Source organism: Pinus tabuliformis, chromosome X, assembly GCF_031772625.1.
Source record: "Pinus tabuliformis cultivar Carrire ecotype Pingquan chromosome X, CPIR1, whole genome shotgun sequence".
NCBI classification, from domain to species: Eukaryota; Viridiplantae; Streptophyta; class Pinopsida; order Pinales; family Pinaceae; genus Pinus; species Pinus tabuliformis.
The window spans coordinates 1,664,454,268-1,664,460,607 of record NC_142308.1 but is presented as its reverse complement, the minus strand read 5'-3'; positions in this window follow the sequence as shown (position 1 = coordinate 1,664,460,607).

Sequence of the window (6,340 nt, the reverse complement as noted above, 5' to 3'; positions counted from 1 at the left end):
TTCGTCCGTAACAATTTTTATTCTGGATACAAAGACGGTTGACTCGTAAGCCTCCGCGAATGACGGGGTTTCAATTAACTTTCTTCCACGATTGCGGATTACTCAATCAACTAAAAATCAAGGGGAATATTTTTCCGAATTAAATGAATTTTAGACGCTTTGACACAACTTGTTTTTTCAATTTTTAAGAGTCGAGAAAAAACAAAAGATGACTCTAGTCGCCTTCGATTTTTAATGAGCTTGAAGTGACAAGTGCTCAGATGGACCTTTTCCTTTAAGGAGTCTAAAAAGGAATGAAAGAGACTACTCTGGAAATCTAGACAGAGGGATTACCAAACCAATCGCAAAACTGCAGAATACTTTTTACGGTACGACAGTCAATCTTCCCGAATGCTGTGTTCAGTGCATTGCGATCGATAGGGCGGCAGACACGGCTTCCTATGGATAAAGGATATAGCCTATTGTGGTCTCCCAATATATACTCGACAGTACGTGGGAGCACAAGTCCGTACTGGCACTTGTCATCTGAAAGTGGAGGAATCACCCAACTAGCAATGAAAACAACAGTTACCAGGCTTTACGACGCCGGAATACGTCTCTAGCCTAGACTTATAAATGTTATGCGTTAGGTTCCAAAGCGTTTTTAGATTCATTAAATTTATTTTACAGTTGATCTTGTTTAAGAAATTTGCCTTTCAAGTTCACCACGTGATGTAGATATACAATTCCTAAAATGCAATCTAAAATGATAAACAATCGTTTAATCTTCTTTTTGCAATGAAAATCCTAGCTACTAAAGAAAGAGAGATGATATTCTTTCAACATAGAGCAGAGAGAACACACTATATGCACTGTCCTAAATCAAACCAACAAACAGTCTAAATGCAAATGCACATGCATGTATTTGTTTTCAACCTTCTTAATGTGTGAATGATAAAAAGAAAGCTAAGCGCAAATTTGAATTATTTTTCAAAGCGACATTACTAAAAAGCTTCTTTTCAAGACAAAATGAAGATAATGACGACACTTTGCGATTTGGAATTGAAAACTTGCTTTCGACACTTGAAAAACTACTAATTCAAATCAAATACAAGAGTAACAGTGTAATCGACTATCAAGAACAATCGTATTCTCTTCTATGACTGAAAACGACACTTGTGACACTTCCAAATCAAGAAACGACAGTTCAATTACGCTACTTCTTTGCAAAAGAGAACTGAAAATGGCTCAAAATACATAAAAACATTTACAGTTCTTTGCACAATGGAGGTGGAATAATGGCAAGGAAGGGGGTTTCCACAGAGGTATACTGACTATAGACAGCAAAACTCCTGAATAGAGACGAAAAGAAGAAAAAACAAAGTCTAGAGGCAAAATTAGCCTTCTCTGACCAGTGCACTTGTTACACATGGATTCCAGTATGCATCCCACCTACAGCACACGGGAAGTGCGATGCATACTAATATTATTGAAGAGAGGGTGCGATGGTACAGTGCGAGACTTTTGATCCAGTTCTTGATCACAGTTTGCAGCACAGTTCAGGGATTTAGGCCGAGCAAGTGATAATCAGTAAATAAATCACAGGGGTAGATCTAAGGAGGTTACTAGAGCCACCACAAGGTGTTGTGGGGAAAAATGCCTATGCAGGACGATCCTATCCACCTAAGGTGTGACAGTGCCTTAGCAACAAACAGAAACAGCTATTCTAGTATTCTTCCTTTATGAATTAAGAATGAAGAGAGATGGATGGACTAACCGGTGTCTTCCGTTTGTCCCTTGATCCAGTTTCTCTTCTCTTTGAGAGTTCCCAGCTACTTGCCTTCTCGCTCGCCCAGCTTCAACGGGTTCCTGCAAGATCACAAGAAGGGAGCACTACACAAAGACATAGATTCATATTCATAACTAGTTCAGGATTAGAAATAAACTAAACATACTAATGCAATCATACATCAAAGATACATCAGTATATAGGAGAAACCAAGATAGCTTTATTGATGAATAACAAGGTTCAGGAGGAGATACAACCAAGAGAGTTCCAATCCAGCATCTACCTCCCAGCGAATGAAATCCTTTCTTCACCTCCCTTCAAAGCATTAAGCACCCAATGATTCCAATCTCAAACCAACAGCAATTCTTTGCAATAACAAAATTCCAGCCTCCTGGATCTCATGGAGGAGAGATCCATATATAGATGTTTGGAGAGAGGATGAGTCAGCTTGAGATCTGACTAGTGTCCTCTCCCTCTGTCAGTTCTTGCTTCCACTTGGAGACTAAGAGCCTCTTACTCATCACTTAGTCGAACTCATCAAGGCAAGTGTCATGGAGGAAGATTCTGGAAGCTTCCACAGTCTTTACACCTCGCACAAAGGACCCTGCCATTTGTCATTTCCCGCTCAGCGCACCCTGGTAGTGCTTCCGCCTGCGTTGCAATGCAACTAGCCAGTGCAGCCTCTGCATTTCAACGCAGGCAGCTAGTGGAGCCTCTGAATTGATTCTGAATTGACTTGTTTTTGAGCAGTTTCTGGTGGAGAACTTCTGTGAATTGCTGTGGTTTGTTAGCCTTGTTCCTCTAGGGGTAGGAACAACATGTTTAGGGACTTTGGATCCCTTGGATTATGGACATTTCATGCTTATAGCTGTAAGGCACAAAAATGTCTATAACAGTTGCCCCCTAAAGTATGAGGCCGTTTATCGGGTGAAATGCTTTATTAGGGGGATCCGAAGTTCTTTCAATGCTGGGAGGAGACCTGTAATACAATACAATACAATACATTATTTTCATACTTTTTTCACGATCTAGCTGAGGTGGGTATTCCCATGCTCAGCTTTATAAATTCACTTTCATGTACATATAACAGACAATCGTCTGATGATAGACTGATGATTCTGATAGAGCCATCATCCTTTTGGTAGGATGACTATCTGTGCTGTAAAGCTGTACATTTCTATGTCTTTATTTTCTGAATATATATCGCAGCCCGGATGGATGAAACTAGATCCGGGGTCTTCAATCGCGTCCGATCTTCACTCTAAGTACAAGTCGATCCATGTGAGAATTGCTCTGAAGTCGAACATGGAAAGACATCGCTTGATTACCAGTCAATGATGTAAACTGTTAACAAGCGCGAGAGGAATCACCGATAATGAAGATGACCCTCAAGGTACTGCAGTACAATTCACGTGGTGTGAATAGAGGACTTGGCGTCGAACACCACGCAAAATCTTTCGGTCGAAGGTCATTGATGTGTACCTGTCGCCGGAAGTGAGAAACTTGCCATTAAGGCATGCAAGCTTCAAAGTACTGAAGGGAGTGTTCCTAGATCAAATTCTTGGATAATGAGCTGATGTCGACAAGAAGTCATCCGTCAAAGGAGGGCCTTAATGAATCCCACATCGATGACACGGAACGGAGCTAATGATTTTGATGGAGGTGAAAACAATTTGATGACATATGATTCAGGGTGGTGGTCATGAAAGAGTATAATGTATGGTAGTGGATGGGACACAGGTGACTTATCTGAACGACTTCTCTTGAACATATGGCGACACTTATGCGATGGATCGGTAGCATTACCCCAAATACGGATGGTGTGGCGAGACCATGGTGATGTGACCGGTGAATGAAACAACCCAACCCGATTGTGGTACAGAGGAAAAGTGTCATGTTCAAGAGCGACTTGCTACCATCAAAGTTTTCTTGAGTTTCTCCCAATTTTTCCCCAGTCATTTCTGACCAGTACCTCTTTATTTTTGTCAAGCTTGAGGAGGATAACATATGCTTGTTCTATAACTTGCCCTTCGGGCAAGCCCATCGCTATGTTTTAACGAGCCTAGCGATAGTGAAACTCGTTCTCGTCTAAAGACAAGTTTGTCGCTATTTCATGCATTTAACGAGTATAACGACAAGGATAACTCGATCCTTTTCATTTTTAGAGAGTCTGAAAAGGTACATAAAGTTAACTCCAAAAGTCCTTTTTCGTCATCTAATTCCTTAAGTCCGAAAAAGTATAAAACAATACAGAAGGAATGGATTTTCGATATCTTTAACGAGCCGAATAAAACAAGCGCTCGATCTTTTTGTGCAATAATCCCTCAGGTCCAAAAAGATTAAAATCTAGAGGAGGGATAGCTCTTCCGGTCACTTTATCGAGCTGGAAGGCCAAAACTCAGCAATCTTTTCATATTTCACGAGTCAGATGAAAAGATCTTAAAGAAGACTCGTCTTTTGAGGAACGAGTGATAAAAAGGGTAGCAACTGATTCCAGGGAAGGATTGGAATTTCCAAATCACGGCAGTGTCACAAGGATGCCTAGTGAAATCACTCTTCGCAGCTGTTCCTCAAAATGGGTAAACAATCATATGGAGGTGAATGATCGGCCAATGGAAAAGTGGAGGTGATGGGCAAACACGACCAAGGCTTTAATGGCTGATGATACTACATTCACGGTGGTTATTTACCGGAATAGTTCATTTTTTAACGAGCTTAAACGTGGGTGGAAACATTTGCTCGATCTTATGTTTATTTTTTAACAAGCATGAACTATGCGCTAAAACTGCTCGGATCTTGCGTTTATTTTTTAACGAGCATGAACTGTGTGCTAAAACTGCTCGATTATCCAGTCATATGATAAGAATGTCTCATGTAAGATTTCATTTTTTATGGAGCTTGCGCCTTACCAAAGCTATTCCCCGCATCCTTTCGTTATGCAAGTTCGGAAACGACTAATCCTACGAGTTTAAAGGGTTAGACCTACAGGTTTAAAGGGAGGACCTAAAAATTTAAAAAATAAATAGCCGCCCCTTGCTTGCACTCCAAAAGGTTTGCATGCCCCCAGGTATAAAATATGGTTTCAAGGTTACCCCTTCTTAGTCCAATAAAACATTTGTTTTACCGGGAGAGGCCTACCTCTTTCAGGTTACCAAAGATTGTCTCACTTGCACAGCAAACAAAACATTTCTTCGGCGATGTCTACTGAGATAGACAAAGGTGAGTGACTCTGTTCTGTCAAACACATAACTTTGACAAAAGAATCTTATTCTAGAACAACCCCTGTCTCAATCACGGACGGGGTACGGACTAGTCATATTCTCCCGCGGAAACCTACTCTATACCCAAAGTTTTCCTGCCGAAGCAGACCAGGACGCATGCCCCCTGGGTTCCAGTCATATCCCTCCGAATTACTCGCGCTCATCGGGAGGACGGACCGTGGGTTGAGACATTTCTTGCGTGAAGAGACCATTTAGGGATGGTATATGACTATTTGCGATGCGTGATCCGGGAAATGAAAGCTGGTCCACGAGCTTGACCACTCTTCCTTCGTGCGGAAAACACATTACTCTAAAGAGTGAGGAGATGATGGCTCCCATGCAATATATATAGTTTCGTCCAAGGAGTAGGTTATAATCCAAGGGTCCTTGAACGACCATCACGTTAATTTGAACAGTCTTCCTTCTCAATGTTATGGGCACATTGGGGAGGATCCCTAAAGGTCGACTGGTTCCTTTATCAAAACCTGTCAGATTTCTCATTTCAGGCAAAAGCGCTGGCGAACCAAGCGCTTTCCAAGCAGTGGAGGAAAGGATACTCACAGATGCCCCTTCATCAATGATGGTGCCAGCCATGACCATTCTGTATATTTGGACGATAATTCTGAATGGTATGCTTGTTGGTAAACAGGGTCTGCCTAGTTGGTTCCAGTCGAAGGAGACAACTAGGTTGCTTGGTGGTTGGACCGAGTAAACGGCCGGGTATCGCTCTGACGAACTTCCTTCCTGCGATAAAGGAATGGGAAAATTTCTCCTTTGTTCGTCGGAGTCTGTGTTGATGAAGAGAATTTGGATGGTGTCGTCTTTATTCTCTTCTGTGATGGTATCATTCGAAGATAGAACCTCTGAAGGCAAGACTGGGTCAACTGCCTCCTCGACCTTTTGACTTTCGTCAAGTATGGATTCGGATGGTTCATCCTCAATGATAGGTGCTTCGGCTGACCACCTGGGCGGGGGAACCGGGTTCTCAACTGGTGAAGGACTTGGCAGGAGTTTTTGATATCCAGGAGGAAGTCGCGCTGGTAAAACCGGGCGATCTTCCAAAACTCTTTTAGCCTCGTCTAAGAAGGGAAAACGGTGGATGGCATGGTCGCCTTCACACAGTTTGCAGGGAAATCTAGCTCTCCCTCTCTCTCCTGTGGCTTCACTTTCACTAGTTGACGGTGTGCTGTCAACATGGCTATCAGAGGTTGACGCCACCGAATTGTGCAATCGGGGAGACCAGTCCCTTAGTATCCGAGGGATGCAAGGACAATCTCTGTGAAAGTGGTCTCCCTTGCATATGACACATGGC